This window comes from Schistosoma mansoni, chromosome 4 (genome assembly GCF_000237925.1).
Source record: "Schistosoma mansoni strain Puerto Rico chromosome 4, complete genome".
NCBI lineage: Eukaryota > Metazoa > Platyhelminthes > Trematoda > Strigeidida > Schistosomatidae > Schistosoma > Schistosoma mansoni.
Window position 1 is genome coordinate 15,506,298 of NC_031498.1, and position 18,594 is coordinate 15,524,891.

Genomic DNA, 18,594 nt, shown 5'->3' on the forward strand with positions numbered 1-18,594 from the left:
TCAATATAAAGAAAGGGAAAACAGCATGCACCAATCGAATTACACTTAACGGAGAAGCTTTGGAGGATGTGAAAACCTTTACAAATCTAGGCAGCATCATTGATGAACACGGTTGATCTGACGCAGATGTGAAGACGCGGATTGGCAAAGCAAGAGCAGCATATTTACAACTGAATAACATCTGGAACTCAAACAATTGTCAACCAACATCAAGATCAGAATTTCCAATACGAATGTCAAGACAGCTCCACTGTGTTTTTACTTATTCTGAACAAAGTTTTTCAGTAGTGTTATTTCAAGATATTTCTTTTTAGGCAAGAGGAATCAGCTTGATATCTTGAAGTCTTTCAGTTCTTTTATTCCATCCACTTTTTATTTTGATTGTGTCATTTTTCAGTTCGTAATTTTATTTTCAAATGACTAACTTCAGTTCATTTTATATGTTTAAATACGGATTTATGGTCACACGAGAATGTTGGGTAACTGCAATATCTAAAACCAATAACCCTATGGATGTCTATCTTATCAAACAATGATTAAGTATGCATAGAATAATTTTGAGTGAGAAAAGATCTGTTAACTTGGGTTTATTCATACTTTTAAGTGTTACATGTAAATTGTTTCAATATTACATACATAAACAAACTCATCCATGCAATCCACATTCAATCTTTTAACAATCAGTATGATCTACCAAACGAAAATAAGAGTTGGGTTCAGTAATTCAAAGTGTAACAAGCAGACGCGATTCAACAAACACAAGGTAATTGGTTACTTTGGCAGGTGAATTCAATGCTTAAAACAATCGCGTATATTTTGTCTAGCAAAACAATATACTTCGACAATTCTGACGGTAAAATACGAAACAATGTACTGCAAGTATAGTATACAAATATATGAATATTTATTTATTCATTTATATATATTTACGTAAATATGAGTAATCACAACTGTGACTAATAAATTGACTAAAACATTTTTTTTTCTAAACACAGAAACAGCCTGATGTTTATCAGAAATGGAAAGAAAAATGTTTTGGCATATCTGTCTTATATGCTTTTATTATTGTTACTACCATTACCACTATTATAATGACTACTAATATATATTATATTAATACTTTACTGGCACAGCTGTGCTAGTGTGTAAGTGTACTAAGTGAATGAATAAATAATTGTTTCTAGCACTATTTTTGCCTTTTATATCAACATACATTTATGAACTACACATAGAAGTATACACTGAATGAGTAAACCATGAAACAAACACATTTCAAACATTTATTTATCGTTAGAATAGTAATAATAATACTAACAATAACAAACAAACAAACAAATCACACTAACAAAAATAACAAAAAAACGTAGAAGAAGAAGAGACAATCATAGTAGTTTTTCCCGCCCGTTCCTAAAAGTAAATAACAATCAATGACATTGTGTTCATACCCAAAAACAAACTATTTACAAATAAACAATCAAACAATTGTACAGAAGGAGAAAAGAAAGGATCTATAAACCGAAAACAAACGATTTGTTTAACTGGTAAAAAAATATCAAATGAAAATATGAATAATTAATTTTACATTGATAAGACTTCTGGTACAATCTAGACATTTAAATAATAATAGTAGTTATTATTATTAGTGATTTCATGAACCGAACAATATTAGACCATCATTGAAAACCTGGAACTCGAACCCAGGATCTTCGGTCTGAAGTGGACGCTTAACCTCTAGACAACAGAAATAGGATCCAATGGTAGTCTAACATTGATCCGTTCATGATCTTAATGAAAAATCAACAATCTCCGAAACCCTATACTGATAATCATAGTTATTATTGCAAAAAGAACAACGAAGTAGATCTCAGAACTGAACCTCAAGTTATTCTTGTACAGGAAAATTTAGACAGTTGTGTCTCAGCGGTCCTGTTTTGCAATTTTGTAAACGACAATAATAACTTAAGGTTAATAGTATTGAAAAGAAATTAAAACCATCTTCGGCTGAATAAGAATCCTTGATATAATAACCATAGTGTATGATATGTGGCGAAGTTTAGTCATGAGCTTATTCAGTAAATCTTTAGAACTTGATGTAAAAGAGCTTTTTTCAACGAAAACTAATGTGAGCTGATATAATTGCATCAAGTGGTTAGAGGGAGTTGTTAGGACATCCTGAATCTATGATTTTTGCCACGTAGGAAATACCTATCTTTAATTTCAACACTGCATCTCTACCTCATAATTTGTGATGTTATCACTGAACCTTTCGGATTATGACTGACCTGTTGTAGGACTGAAATATTTAGATTCAATAATCACTGAGTAGTGATCAGTGTCAAGTCTGTTTAATGCTCGATTGTTATGTAACCGTAGATCAATTTGCAGCGGTATAACTAAAATGGAAATCAATAACATCCTGTTAGAAATTCTAGAACTATAGTGTTTATTGTAAAAATATAGTTTTATTTATTAGAGGGAGAAAGATATATATTTATAATTTAGTTGTGGATATATTTCAGCTCGGTTAGCCAGTAAAAGCTTTCTACCTACTCTTAAATTTCTTACTTAAGTAGCCGACTTTAGCAGGCATATATATGGAAAATATAAACCCATGTTAGACTAAGATAACTAAAGAAAGTAACACCATCATAGAAATGGTGATATAAATTTCAAATATCCACTTTATTCATACATAATAAGCTGATTGAATAGGAAACTTGTGTTTTTTGCATAGAAACTATAATAATAATTTAAATAATCTTTACCAATTACTAATTTCTTTCATTGTTATGATGTAAATGTGTATTTTTCATTCAAATACATTATAAGCATTTAGTTTACACTATACTTTTCAAATCTGAATAATTTTCAGTCGCTAATACAACGTATAAAGAATAGGTAAAAATAGAGTTGTATGGAATTGAAATACTTACTTACTTACGCCTGTTACCCCCAATCGAGCATAGGCCGCCGACCAGCATTCTTCAACCCACTCTGTACTGGACCTTCATTTCTAGTTTTATCCAATTTTCGTTCATTCTTCTCGTGTCTGTCTCCATTTCACGGCACAATGTGTTCTTTGGTCTTCCTCTTTTCCGTTGACCTTCTGGATTCCATATGAGGGCTTGCTTTGTGACACAGTTAGGCGCTTTTCTCAATGTGTGTCCTATCGTGGAATTGAAATAGTTTTTCTCTCATAAATTAACTAATATACTTCAATTCAACAATTTACTTATTTAGCTCGAACTAAAACAAAATACTTTTACACATTTCGATTCATCAATAATTACTATGTGCCATTACCCACCGAAATTATCATCCAATAAACTTGGAGTGCAATATATGGTTTTAAATTAAATAATCATTGAATTATAAAGATAATATTATTTTAATTATAGTGTTAAATCAATCCTAGTTATTGTCTTTGTAATATATGTTTAAACCAGTTAAAACAATAGTGTATTGGACTAGTTTTGATGCTTGAAATTCGGTGGCAGATCACAGTAAGCACCTAGTTTATAGCAGTGAATAATACAGTTTTGAACTATTGGAGAGTCAATTTTATATAATTAGTTCAGTTTGTGGATTGGAATAAAGCAAGATCTACAAGTGAAGTGGAATAATATAACTTTATTATTTTAAAAAAAATGAATTCTTTCCAAATGATCACAAACTAGTTAATTATGATTCATAATAACATCACATAAACATAGCAATGATAAGTTTACAGCCGTTGGCCTGTGAATCCCTAAGTTTTATTTGGTTTTTTTTTGTAATAAGTGCTTCAGTAAACCGTTCTGAAGTTGTTTACTGATTATTTTGAACTACTTGAGGTCGTTTATTTTCTAACCGTTATTAATCATACATCCCACTTATACACTGTTTGGGACCATGATGTTTTTCAGTAAAAATAAAAGTACATTCACCTAAAGAGACCCCGAGAAACACCATGAATTTTCATTATCTATCAATTTTTGTCCAAGTGCTTAGTACATATAATAGATTTTTGGAACTTCAGATGTGCCAATATAGTTCTACAAGGGCAAGAGGAGAGAGGCTATGAGTTCTATTATTGAACATTTGATCGATTAAAATCACTCCACTGATCTGCAGGTTAATTTTAAGGTTGATCATTGAATTCGGTCAATTTAACTAAGATTTAACTTCTTAAAACATCAGGATGTCTTGTTATCTACGAAATGAAATCAGAATTGTGGTACATCTTTTCCTTATCCATACTATGGCCTTAAACTATTATTATTATGATTTAATTTTATTTCACATTCCAAACTATCTTCTTCTCTTCACTTCTACCCGACGTTTGTGCTGATGGTGTCATTCAGAAGGACGATGAAAGCTCCACGACCAAACCATCAAGCTTAGAGAACAAAACTCCATCAATATCTCCTTCTCTCTTTAGTTGTTCCTAATATCCCCATGATTTTATTCATAATTGCCTTTGACATCATTTCATCCCAATTTAACCCCTCTATTGTTTATACATATTGTGTCAAAAACATTCTAATTATTTTACTCCAATCCCATCATAATCCATAGCTAACTCATTAATTTTACAAGGCTTGTTATTGACAGACACAACATTTATTGTTATTATTTACACTATGTAATGTAATATTACAATCTTTCTATTACATCACGTGTTTGTTCATTGTTCATATCTCCTCACTGAACTAATATATATATATATAAAGCTTGATAACGAATTCTTTGAAAAGAGATTCCTTCGTTGAACTTTGTGTTTTTAATGTTTAAACGAGAAATATTCACTTATACCTTTTCTATCTCTGTTTTTCTTCCTCTTGCAATATTTTCTGTTTAACTTAATAGGGCTAATGCAATGAAACATGTCGAAACTAATAAACAAATTCATTATTTTAGTGTTAACTCTCACTTTTTTCTAATATATTCCCTTTCCACCGAACTCTCCTCTATCCGATGATTGAAACTCCATACTGAGACGAAAAAAACCCAAAAACTATTTACTTCAAGCACAACGGAGGTAGTCGATAGTGACTTTTTTATTATAATTTAAGTATTAGTAGTAGGGGAATTTCGAATCCTAACAAATAATGAAGACGGTATTTTTCAATTTTTGGCAGTGAAAGCCTCTACGCATGTTTCGTTTTGTAAGCGGCTCGTCAACTGTGTCCTCATGAGTGGTAGTTTTAATTATCGTACTGGGATGGGGAAGTAAGACCTTTCGCTTCGAACGCTGACGCGAGTTCAGAAAGGTGCCAACCTATTAAACGAATATAAAGTTTTTTAATGATCGCGTTCTTAGTATTATCGAATGAATAATGACAGGAACAGCCATATCTCAGCAAAAATTAATCTAAATTTAGTTCTGAATATAAACAACAGGATAATCCAAACATTGATTGGATAAATGACCACCTCGTTTTGTATCAACCTATTCAAATGCTCTCGTGAAAGAAAGTTATATTGGGAAAGTTCTCTTGAATACCTTCTAGTGTGGTCAAGCAAAAGTCTAGTGAAAAAAGTGAACAGCTCGATATTGGCGCATTTAGTGCTAACTGGTCATAATGTCAGCATAAAATGATCTTTCTCAATTATTTATCGGGTCAGTAATTTTGTTAAAGTTTGTCAGACCCTAAGTCCTTCAAACGACACAAGCAGTAGCCCTTCGAATTAAAGAACTGGAGCTATGTATTCAAAACAAATAGCTTCAACCGCTCCAACCTCAGGGCCAATTGATCATTAGTAATTGTAACTAATGAATGATCTAATTTGACTAAAACAATTACAACCTTTCTTAGTCTTTATTATCCTTATTCATATATCTTTGTATTATTATTAATAATATTATAGTTGGTTTATAATCACTAATAATCTCTCGAATACATGACTAATCTATTTAGAACTCACCCCATTTTATTATTTCTTATTAATTTCATATAGAGTTTTACACAATATAGTCTTCCGTTAAACATTTGGTCTAATTTGTAATTGCACTGATATTGCTCTCACCTTATCTGACCCATATTCTAATGATTTATCTCAGAATTTCATTTAACGGATAAACTTATTCAAGGTAAAATCGCGTATTATTCATTTCAACATTAACAATTTTATTTTATTTAGCAATCCTAAATTCACATGCTATAACTTTAAACGATGTACCTTACCTTAAACCTGGCCAATTTGGGGACTCTTAATTTGGATATGTAATTGTAAAACCCGAAGGGAATTTATTGAAAAGAATATTCTTCGCTCATATATTAGTGTTTTCCGAGAAAAAGCGAGATACTGAAATACAACTCAGAGTACACCAACATGATCACACTTGATAGAGAAGCTCTGTAATAGGTGGAATCTTTCACGTAACTGGTGATCGTGATCGATGAACAAAGAGGATCCGATGCAGATGTGAAGGCAAGGATTGGCAAAGAGCTACATTTCCACAATTGAAGAATATGTTCAACTCAAAATAACTGTCAACCAACATCAAAGTAACAATCTTCAATACGAACGTTAAGGTAATCCTACTGTTCGGAGCTGTAACTTCGAGAACTACCACCATCATTATCAGAAATGTGCTAGTATTTATAAACAATTGTTTACACAAGATACTGATTGTCTGTTGGTCGGATAACATCAGCAACAACCTACAAACAGACTTTCAGCTGAAGAGGAAATCAAGAAAAGACGTTAGAGTTGGATAGGACATCCATTAGGGAAATCACCAAACTGCATCATGAGGCAAGCACTAACTTGGAATCGTGAAGGGAAACGGAAGAGTGGAATTCGACAGTCCAAAAAGAGTATGAATTCTACAAGAATCTGAATGAAAATTGATGTATTCACGGAAAACATTACATAGATAGGACTTCTCATGTTTCTTTTAGGACATATTTTATAAAAGAATTTAGTACAAGTAACTATCTAACACCGCATCCTTCACATTTATTCAGAAAACTGCAGATTTAATAGAGCTTCTTTTCTTACTCATAAAAAGCAGTTTATAAATGCTCACATTTGTTCCGCCATACTTTATTTCACTCCAGATTATGTGTATCAATCCTTCGTAATTCAGATCGAATTGTGTCGACCAAGTGGCAATTTAGCCAGTGATCGGATAGCTCACTGGTAACGTTTCTGGCTATGAAGCTGGATGACACAGGATTAAATCCGTCAGGGATCATCAGTTCCCTCAAAATCACAGGTATAACTAGGTCCAGAGCGTCATGCCAACTACCTCCAACCACTACCTCACACCACACTATTTGATACACCCTCACATTATTATTTATAATAATAATATTATTAACAATAGTTAAACTTATTATCATTATTATTCTTACCATTACTATAAGTTTGACTAACTAGTGTAAAGATGTAACTTGATTTGTCATCTATTTCATTTTCGTGTAGAGCTTGTCTATGTTTAGTCTTTGTCTCTTCCTTATTTTAATTGCTGTTATATTGTTATTATCAACTTCAATATGACAATTTGATGTGTTTGGTTGTTGAATTGATAATATATTCTTATCTTCTTTTTATTACTGTATCCAGGGCTGTGTAACAACAACAACAACAACATCGTTAAATCTCTCCTGCTCCAAGCAATAACAACAGTGATGTTTGTTTCTATTTATCTCATCTGTTAGACATTGTTTTTTTTTGAGAAAAAAAGCACCTTTAGTTTCGAATACATTTAATATATTATGATGATTCTTAACAAAATTCAAAAGACGATTAACTTATTTTTAGGATTTACAATGTTGATTTTAATTTACTATTTGACTGTGCCTTTTCTAAAATGATAATAATAATAAAATTCACTTGGTATTGTTTTACTTGAATCTTCCCATTGATGTTTAGGACTGTAATTGATCAGTCAGTTATTGGCCTATGTGCATACTGTAGACTGGGTTCGAGTCCCATAGTGAAAATCAACTCTGAGATGCAGGTACATCCAGCTGACGAATCTCAAATAGGGCGAAACGTGGGTCCTGGATTCAACTGCTCGTGACTATCTTGGCTTATAATAATAATTGTAAATTATTGTTTAACTTTTTCAAAATAATTCTAGCCGACGTAAAATTTTTACTTTGATGTAAGGTTGACAATTCATTTACTGTTGAGTATTTTAAACGAATCAATTATGTTAAACCCCGGGTTTTACATGAATAGAGAGGTACTAATTTTAAAATTCATCAAATTTCATACTTATTTTGATAGGTGAGGAAGCACTTTTCAATACTTATGTTTATACAATGAAATTTAGAAGAAACTGTCAACTTACCTAACTGTGATGGCCGGTAAATTAAATCTAGGTGTTCGGAGTTAAATTCGAATCCATAAAACAGCAGTTGAGTATCGCATGACATGAAAAATAAACAGTTACTCTAATTATCTGTTAAATAAAGTGATTCAAATAATTATATTAGTTTTATTCTAATAAGAAGAGTGCATCATTGATTCACTGCTAGATTTTATAAAACAGTTCCCTGTTTATTGGAAGGGTGATTCGTTACTGAATACTACGAAAAATGAATTCTTATTTAATCAACACTAGATTTACAGTAGGAAGTCAGATATAATACAAAGCTCACGAATTATATTAAGAAACGGTTGAAAAAAAATACGATTTCAGGATAATCAAAAGTAGACATCGATGGTTAGTGTTTGTCATTATTAAGGTATAGGTTGATTGATAATTAATTATCTCATCATTCCGTACATATCAGATGCTTTTTAAAATGATTTAGTGGCTTTCGAATATCTGACTCCAAGTAGATCGTACGAATGTTATCGAAATATGCATGTTGCCAATCCTCGTATAATTTCATCGACTTAAATTGCGTTGGCGAATAACAGAATAAAATAAATCAAATACGAAAATGGATTTTTCAATATGTATATTTTGCACATTGATTGATCTGGACAGACAATCAGAGGAACGAAGCGAAGAGAAGAGAGAGAAGCGAAACGACACTCAGTGGAGAAAATATGTGAGCCAACTCTTAAGTAACAGTGAATCGATATTTTTAGTCAGACTAAAATAAGTTACAGATATGTGATGTGTAAGAGGGGAAATGTACTCACATATGCTTACTTAAAAACAGTCAAGGTTGACAAGCGAATAATTAACAAGGTCAAAATGTGACTCAAGAAGAACAAATAAATTGGCTTATCCGGAAGCTAGAATAAACTGTGTGGGTTTAACATAACAACTGATACTACAGTAATATTATAAGACAAATTAATACATTTCCTAATTGATACCCATGCATTATGGACAAACCGTTTCGAAAATAGCCATACTTCAAAGTGTTAAAAATAGACGATATATTAAGTTGCTATAAAAAGGACAATAGTTATGTTGGTCAATGATCAACAATATCTTCAGAAGAAAGTATAACCTAATGATCAGATATTTTACGACATGATTGAATTAATAGAGACTTTAAAGAAGTTTCATCAGTTATTTCATCAAAACTGCATTCATCTTTAGTTGAATTATTTCTCATAATTCAATGTTTTTATGAACAAATGTTTCAGTGTTAATTATTCATAAAATACATGAACTCAATCTTCTTAAATTATAATTAATTCTGTACTTTTAAATGATCTCTATACTACTTATAGGCTATTAAATGATCGGTTATCAAAATGAATGGAAATAAACAACAAAAAATTCAACATTTTATAGTTAAAAACATGAGTCAATTGAAGCTAGATCATCAAGGTAAACCTGGAAGCACTGGATGGCCGTTTTGTCCTTCAATTGACTCATGCCATCAACTATGAAAATACTGAAATCTCCACAAAACCCCTTCTGATCAACATTTTATATTTATCAAAAAAATCAATTGAACATTGTAGTTAATTACGTAACAATAAATTTATTTAAAAATTTATTTTCAATTTTTGAAATACTAAAACCACTTCTTAGTTAAAGAAGATAAACATTGAAAATTGATCCTTGTTGAAGTTGTCAGTTTATTCATTTCATTTCATTCTGAATAAGAATTCAGTTTCAGTTCATCATTCATATAACCGAATTCATACTTTGTATATTAAAAAATTAATTTGGTTTTACCTCATGAATAAATTTATACATCGACTATTAAATGTAAAAGTAAACAGGGGAACTTCTTTTCTAGTTGAAGCTAGACCACCATGGAAAACCTGGAAGCACTGGAAGCACTTCTTTTAATCGAAAATGTCTATTGAATTTTAGACAGTAAATTTCAATGAATGATATGAATAGTTAAGAAAAACCCCTTGATTGTGTTGTATTACTTAGTAGTATATACAGTTGAATTTTCATTCTGTTTCATTCTATAGAGGGAATAAGAACAAAATTATAGTGCGACAAAATTAAAAAACATTTCATTTCTATAAATAAAGATTGGAATTTTTAGTCCCATCTGAAGAATTCATACCGTTTTTGTTTATGGGTGTGTAAACCTTCCGAACAGTTTTCTCAATTAAATAAATTACTATTTAACTATATGTCTGATCAATATAAGTTTGGATAGGGAATCAAATTGTAAATAATTTTGTACAAATAGTCTGATCTACATTGTATATCATAGAATTCTCGTTAATTAATTGGCTTATTCCATTTTTTTTCCATTTCGAAAACAAGTTACTCTCTGTGAGAAAATGTCTACTAGTTATAATGTAGAAAGTGGATTTTTTTTTCCTGTTAAAATTGATAAAACAAAAAGAAAACACCAGAAGGTCAAACACAATCTATGCGAATTATATAGAACATGATTATGACTGTATGGTAAACCACATTTTATAAAAAAAAATACTACTATACATTTATATTTTTTCATCTATATTTTACAAATGTCATTAATTTACAAAAAAAATTGTTTTTTTTGTTATTTAAGAAAAAAAAAAGTTTTTTTCTTATTAATGAATTAATTGATTGTTGATTTTTTTTTGTTTTTTCTCATTGTAAATAAATAAATAAATAATTATATTTCACCTACACACATACACCTACGCAAAATGTATTCACAAAAGTGTATATTATTAACAAATGGGAATACAATAAGGTTTGTTCTTTTTTTTAAACAAAATAAAAAAATAAATTCAATGTTAAATATGTATACAATTTTAGTTTAAATCAATTTTTAAATTATTTAATTTTGTATGCCAAAATGAAATAAGTGTGAATGAGAAAAATATAGTATTAATGTGAAGTTTATTTGTTTCATATATATTTATATATAATTAAGAAATTATTATATAATGTTTCAATGTTATAAAGTATCATTCATAATTGGTAATATCATATTTAAACTTGACCAAATATCAGGACTCAGTAGCTGAGTGGATAACGTGATGGCGTTTGAAGCGAAAGATACTGGGTTCGAGTCCCAGAGTGAATACCAACTGAGATATAGGTACATCCAGCTGATGAGTCCCAAATAGGACGAAACGTGCGTCCTGGATTCCACTGCTAGCCACTATCCATCTTTAGCAAAATATAGTTGAACCTATATAAATTAATATAAAATTTAGGAGGAAAATATCAAAGATAAAATATTTTTTTCGAAACAAAACGGTATTATTCCATTCCTTTTCTTTGAAATAGTGTTTTTTGAAAATTATAATATACGAAATAAGTATGCAAATGAAAAATTCAATGAACCGATCACAGTTTTTCAACTCATACACACATATATAATCATGATAAAATCCTTGAAAAATCACCTAATACAAGACATATACTTTTTTGGTTGTAAATCTTTGATATTAAACAGAATAGAGTAATAGAAGTGATGGGATGGTAAAATATATTTCTAGTTATTATTAGTGATCGATCATCTTCGCCCGTAGCCCCTCCAGGGGCTACTGCCGGTCCCAAGCCCAGATAAAGGAGGAGGGTTGAGCGTGGGGTTAGTGACTCCATCCGCGTAGAAAACTAACTCACTAAAAAAGCGCTAGCCAGAAAAGAAATTATTCAGTACTGGTTGATCAATGTAAATATATCAATTTTATAGGAAACTGGTCGTTGCCTGAAAAGCTTATTAACAACCTCCCAGACTAGTAAACTGAGTAATCCAGTTTTCTCAAGATTGCATGTACACTATGATAATGAGTGGCAGTTGGCACAAAAACTAGATTCATGGTTTCTTGTCGACTGACTCTAATCAGATAAAAACAATGATGTTTTATTCATTCAGAGATATGGGGATTTATAACTCACTTTCATTCATTCTAGAAACATCAACAAATTTCGTACTTGACTTATATTTAAATTGAAGCTAAATTTGGTTTATTGGCTATTACCTGAAAGTAATATTTATTGCTATTTACGGGTTACAATTTAAAGTATCATCATTACTGATGTACATGTGGTAGACGTAAGCGTGATGACTTCTTTACAGTGTGGTTTGTGTATCGATAATCAACTCGAAAAATTCTGGTTATCGGTTTAGTGTTTACAAATTTATTATGATATGATAGATTCTTCTACCTGCTGGTTATAATAAATACCTATATAATATTCAAGAAGGATTTTTGTGGGTGTTGCGGAAGAGGATTTAGTGATCTGATATTTTTACTGCTTGACTATAATCCCTAATGATACATGAATGCAATCACATGATGTGACTAAGTGGTGGCTGCCCACAAGACACTATTACTAATTTTACCCTCCTAATGAACAGATATTAATGATAAGATTACAAGCCAGAGGGATAGATTTTTTATTTAAGAAAACGACATGAATATTAACAAATTCTCCATAGAAATCAATGATAATTAGATATCACAGGTGATTGAAAGAAATCAGTTTTACTGGTCTTTTGTTCTCCGACGAATTAAGTTTTGTTTGTAAGCAAATAGTCCTAATATATTGCTAAAGTAATTAAGGAAACTATTGTATACATGACCAATATACATTACCAAATACCGTATATAAGGTTAGTGAAGTGTAACCAATCACCGACGATTTTATTTCATTGTGCCTTAGATTTTTGGTGCCTTTCTGTGAAATGTAACTTTAAAATGAAACTATTCATGTCAATTTAATCCTAACATTTAGAATTATCAATACATCATCCAAACAAAAGACGAGCCTATTTTAAAATGCTTTATTATTACTTATTTTATATAAGGTTCAACAATTTATCATAAGGACAGTTAAGTAAAACTGCTTTCTTATTATAGATATATTAGTTGGAAAAGAAGGAATTGGTTTTGGATTACTATAAAAAATAATTAAAACAAGATGGGTAAACCTCAAATTAAAAGTCAATTAACTCTGTGCCATTCAGTTATCAATCAGCCCTATAGAGTGTCATGGCTTAAATAGCTTGGTGGCAATGTCTCAAACTTTGTAACTGAGTGACATGAAATCGAATCCACTATGGACCACCAGTTCCCTCACTATTACAGGTACACCTTACAGATCAGCACCAAATAGCATGACACTTAGGTTCACGTTTTACTGTCGATTATCTTCAACCACCTTATATCTGAATATAATGTACTCTTTGTCTATTTACTTAGCCTGGTTATCACATTGGTACTTGATTGATGGAGTTCGAACAGCACTTAAAACGACGAGACAAACATGATAATGAACCACTACTCAGTTATCGATTAACTTTAAATAACTATTAATTAGAAATGCTAAATACATCCTCAAATATTTCTTTATTGTAAACAATTCACTATTTACTTTACCTTTGAGTTTAATGTTTTCCTTAGGTTGATTTAAGCCACATAAATTACCTGTCATGTAATATGTTACTTACTGACTAAGAACAAAGATGAAACTTTAATTTACTAACCAGTAATAAATTATGTTTCTATCAATTACCTCTATCATTAAAGCTAAATAATATAGAAATAGCACCATCTGTTTACAAAGCTTATTTAGGTTTTATGTACCAAAGATGAATATATATTAAATTTGTCAATGTAGTGAGTATATCTGTTGATTAATTCACTTTTTCTCTTATCATTATATTCTATCATACCTCTTTCAGTTTACCATTATTTATTATTGTTTACTTTAACATGAAAATAAACACTTTTTCTATCGTAATTAAGAAAAAAAAACTTGCCACTAGTAACAATGGACCATTTAAATTTATCGTATTAATGCGTTTACCTTAGCAATAATCGAATACTAAACATACTGTTTAGTATTTCAAAGCTGCTCAGCAAATCAAGGAAAATATAGGAGAAAAAGAGAACCGTTTGAAATAGTGGGAAAATAACAAACTTTCCTGTAGAATATTACTAATACTACTACTACTATTAATAATAATAATAACAGAGAGAAAGATCACCATTATTCCATTACCTCAATTACAACTTCACAGATGCCGAAACCGAAAATAAAACGTATAAGGCATTTTTTTCTATACTTTTTAAAAAAAATTAGTCAACAAACAGGGAGGATTAGTTTTGTATACAAGTCGTTTCTATTTTCATAGTCACGCATTTGATACATTAACGTTTTTTAGATGAAACTATTTCGAGCTAATTTTCAAAATAAAATTGTATTCCGAAGGATATTGTTCACAGAGAACAAACCTTTTTCTCTATAAATAACATTAATCGTTTTTTGAATATACTATTTTAAATTAACAATTAAAAAGAGGGAAGGGAAATTTTTTTGCATGGGATAAGGGGTGTATTTTATATCCATGTAATTGGTAAACATAAATAATTAAAGCTATTAGAATATATCATATACCAAATTTAGGTTACGAGTACTTACAGGGAATCATTATGGTTCCATAGTAACACTTTGATCGTGGCTATCAACAATCATGAAATTTAAATTAGATGTTGTTTTCGATATTATTGTTGAAACTTTCAACTAAATTTGAACAAATAGTTCCACAATAGTTGAAAGCGTGAGTCATTTGATCGTAAACCACCTCGGATATAACCATGTAATCGCTGGTACGGCCGTTTGATTCCATGTAGGGGACTCGTCAGCAGTGTGCTATCCACGAGCGCGCACGCGCGAGACTTTAGGTGAGGACCTACCAGTCTCGGGCCAGATCACTTAAGCTCTAGACCACTGAGCCAACATCCAACGGTGTTAATGGCTAATTGCGGCTGATCCAGGAAGTTGAACAACCGTTCACCAATTGTCTTCAGTGAGTTGATATCTCACGACAGACGTGGTTTGAACTCCACTGGTCACTGCTTCTCACTAGAACTCCAGGATTTACCTCTCGAACTCAGTCACTAGTGAGCATATGATTATTATTATCAGAAGGGATTTTTTATGGAGATTTAGTATTTTCATAGTTGAAAGCGTGAGTCAATCGAGACTGGTAGGTCCTGGGTTCGAATCTCGCGAGTGCGGGATCGTGGATGCGCACTGCTGAGAAGACCCATAATAGGACGAAACGGCCGTCCAGTGCTTCCAGGTTTTGCATGGTGGTCTAGCTTCAATTGACTCACGCTTTCAACTATGAAAATACTGAATCTCCACGAAACCCCTTCTGAGTTCCACAATAGTTGGTGACCGAATTATTACAAGAAAAATCTTTTAGGAAGGTTCTGTTTTGTTCAAAGAAATATTGATAGCTAAAGCCCTACATTTAAAGGCAAACTTAAACAGTATTAAAAGAAAAGAGCTGCCTCATAACTATTAATAATTTATAGTTAGATCTGAATTTCACTCCATTGCATCTAATTTGTATTGGATTTACTTCTAAATGTTCTAATCAGTTAATTTGCTCGGATACATTATGAACAACCAGCTGGTTTAGGATAGCATTAAAACTCACATTTATTTATTCTTATTTAGTGCATTTTGTGACGGGTTTGATTCATATCAGTGATCAAATTGTCTAATGTCATAACCGAAAATCACGAAAGTCCAAATATAATAAACGATTTTTTCTCATATCATATCAACATACGCCTATTTATACTTTTTAGCACTATTTCTCCATAATTCACATCAAATAACTTGTTTTCCCACCATAACAAATGCCAGTTGCAATATTATTGACATTATTGGACGATTTGTTTGGTATTCAGTTAATTTGAGAACTATATGTTCGCATTCAGTAGATTGGATGCTTGATTATTTACCTTAAGAAGCTCGAATCCTATTGTAGAGTGAACGATTAGCGTTATTCTAACTTTCATTTCTGATCTTACAACAAATGTAGTCTCCCTTTCAATACTGTTTACAAAAGTCGGTAATTACCGAAAAGCATACCCGACAATCTATCTGTTCATTTCTTAACCACATCTTCCTCATTTTATACGTTTAAACGACAGGTATTTATCCGAGGAAAAAACATATCATTCAAGTTCAAATAGTAATGGAACGCAATTTTATAGAGTAAAATATTTTAGGTTTATGCTTAAAAATATTTTTGTTTCCACTTAGCTTATCTTGTTAACTGAATTCATAGAGATAAATGTTACTGTCTTTTCAGACTTTATTATCCCATCGTTTAAGTAAATATTAAGCTTTTCAGTAATAATCTGTTGCAATTAGTTACGTTTAATTTATCGATCTGTTATGATTAGGAAATGAGGCTGTTCTAAATAATGTGGTGTATTTGTATATGCACGTGAGCAGAATGTTAAGAATATATTCCATAAAAAGGTTTTGCAGACCAGTTCCATCTTCACATTATGCCATCAAAATAACTTAGTGTGTTTGTTTTGATTGATCAGATACCTAACGGATAATATAACTTGGTGAAGAAAGAGGGCAATTCAGCAATGGAAATTTTCTTTTCGATGGTTGCATTTCCTTATGTTGCACAATCCTATTTATGGTTAATTTTATTTGGTAAGATAGTAGTCTATACTAAAATAGAATAGTATTGAATAATCCGAAAAAACTAGAAAAGGTAATCTGTCAAAAATTGAAAATCAGATATTGAAAGGAGGCTATGTACCAATCAGCTAGTAAAAAGTGGTAAGACGAAAATAAATTGTCTACTTGATATCTGTTAGCAATAGAATAGTTAAAAGTTGTAATAATTGCTAATAAATGGTTGGGAAAGCAATTGTAAAAGAGTAGAAATGATAAAATAAAATGAAAACGATAGATTATAGAATATGAACAAGGAAGACCATGGAAGAATGAAGGACTGAATTTACTGTTTTTGTGAGCAAAGTTCTATCTTACACTGGTGGATAGCAATAACCTCTGCTATACAGAAGCTTTTCATTTACATTCCTATTGAACCAGTTATTCTGATCGTATGTATGATTTTAAGGGAGATTTATGGTGAATTCAAGTGGCCGGAATTGACTAGATGCTCCAAATGGAGCTTTTGACTGACTTCTGTAATCCTTTGGAGACCCATGTAGAGTAATGTCTGAAGATGTGTTTCAAAAGAGCCAGCTTCGTGCGGCCGATTTAACCTGTTCAACATGAGCAAATAAACTGGAAAATGAATTAATGGATATAACATGACCTACCTGTGTGTTTAATAAATTTTCTAGCATCAATGATACTACATTAAGGATTAGATTAACAATTTAGTGAATAATATTATTGTTTTTGATACCAGTGGTATTGGTATTATGGTAAGCATTAGTAGTTGAAGAAGTAGTAATAATTGTAGTAGTAATTTACTAGAAGGAAGTCAACTTATGACCTCTTTAATAGTGGCTGGGCAATAATGCGACCAAAACCCCGTATTAATTAATATAGTTATGAACAGAAACTTGAATTAAGGAACAACATCTACTACATTTATTTGTATAGTATGAACGTTGTGAGATCAAAAGGAGACGTCATCACAAAATTATGGCGTAATCTGCCTAAGACTTTATGGAGTGTTTACTCAATGACGACACGATATGTGTGTCATCAGTAATTATTAGTGTTAAAAGGCAGTAAATTAAACACAGAAACATTGAAACACGAGAACACATCTTATTTAGAAAATATCGGCTGATACACCTGTATACAAGTGTTGATACTCGCACTATATCATAGACGTGTTATCCACTAAGCTATTACATCCAGAAAACCACTAATATATTAGGAAGACACAAACAAATTCTTATAGCTATGTGATTTTCCGTTGTTGATATTCAGTAATTTAATTTATCAGTTTATGATGGCAAACTCAACTAAGTTTAACAGACGAGTCTCAAATAGATAACCCAGAATTTTATAATTAACCACAATCTAAATATACCCAAATTTATTACAAGAGCTGTATCTACATATTTCACTCAGAGTTCACTAATGGCCACAGAGACTGTCATGGGCAATCCATTCCAGTTCCTTCCAGTTGTTATCCATACTTTTCACATCTGCTTCTATTCCCCGATGTAATGTGTTATTTGGCCTTCCACTTTTCCGCTTCCCTTCACCATTACAAGTTAGGGATTACCTCGTGATGCAGTTCGGTGATTTCCTCAATGTATGTCCGATCCACTTCCAATGTCTTTTCCTAATTTCCTCTTCAGCTCGAAGCTGGTTTGTCCTCTCCCATAAAACACTGTTGCTGATAGTATCCGGTCAGTGAATGTTGAGTATTTTGCGTAGACAACTGTTTATAAATACTTGTGTCTTCTTTACGATGGGTGTAGTAGTTCACCACGTTTCAGCTCCGTACAATAGAA

The 18,594-nt window shown here is 31.4% G+C and overlaps 1 non-coding gene across 1 annotated transcript, besides 1 other annotated feature; it reads right to left on the minus strand.

Annotated features, from left to right (window-relative positions):
- Window positions 1-970: 970 nt before the first annotated feature.
- Smp_001-1.1.1 lies at window positions 971-1,038 on the minus strand. Its single transcript, XR_001974571.1, has one exon. It is a non-coding gene (microRNA).
- A 7,496-nt stretch (window positions 1,039-8,534) lies between these two features.
- Window positions 8,535-8,585: a sequence feature (Short protein (Smp_192830, CCD79441.1) was converted to a misc_feature.).
- The last annotated feature ends 10,009 nt before the right edge of the window (window positions 8,586-18,594 follow it).